Consider the following 1,065-nt stretch of genomic DNA (forward strand, 5'->3'; position numbering starts at 1 on the left):
AGACGGCAAGCAAGACTGCCCCAGAAATGGAGAGGGCGTCCGTACGAGTCCAACGGAACCGGCGGCGTCCAATTTGGTGGTCGGATGAGGGAGAAATCAACCGGAGAAGAATGAGAGCGTGGGAGAGTCGGGAGAGAGGAGAGAGAACTGGAAACTGGCTGCTGCAACTTTAGGGCTTCAAAAAAATAACTCCCACACATTTTTCTACTTATATATACTTTCCAAACCCGGAAACTAACTTCCTCTGACCATAACTTTCTCATACGACATCCGTTTTAGACGTGCCGCATGTCTACGAACTCGTATCGACAAGCTCTACAACTTTCATGAAGGAAGTTTTCGAAGATAACTTACGGAAAATAAAGTCAACTTTTGGCCTATTAAAAGTCAAGGCAACTTTAAATAAACTCCCGAACTTCAACTTCGCATAAACCCAAGAATTTTCATGAATAATCCTTCATTAAAATAAGGGAATAAAACAAGGAAAATAGAAATGAAAATCTAGGGTATTACAATCTACCCCCCTTAAAGGAATTTCGCCCCGAAATTCAAAGATACTAACCCAAAAACAACCTGGGGTACTTAGCCCTCATGTCCGACTCTAACTCCCAAGATGCATCACCCTCATCATGATGACTCCAACACACCTTAACCAAATCGACTTCCTTCCTTCGAAGCCTCTTGGTTGATCTATCTAAGATTCGAACCGGTTCAACAACAAAGGTTGCATCCGCATTCACCTTGATAGAACTATAGTCAATCACATGTGATGCATCCGGAATATACTTCCTTAACAAGGACACATGAAACACATCGTGTACCCCGGACATGATAGGAGGTAAGGCAAGCCGATAAGCCAAATCTCCTACTCTCTCCAAAATCTCAAAAGGCCCCACATACCTCGGAGCCAACTTCCCCTTCTTGCCAAATCTCACCACCCCTTTTGTAGGTGAGACCTTCAAGAACACATGATCCCCAACATCAAACTCTACTTGCCTCCTCTTCAAGTCAGCATAGCTCTTTTGCCTGCTTTGCGCCGTTCGGATCCTATCTCGAATAATAGAG

The sequence above is a fragment of the Fragaria vesca genome, linkage group LG2 (assembly GCF_000184155.1).
Source record: "Fragaria vesca subsp. vesca linkage group LG2, FraVesHawaii_1.0, whole genome shotgun sequence".
Classification (NCBI taxonomy): domain Eukaryota; kingdom Viridiplantae; phylum Streptophyta; class Magnoliopsida; order Rosales; family Rosaceae; genus Fragaria; species Fragaria vesca.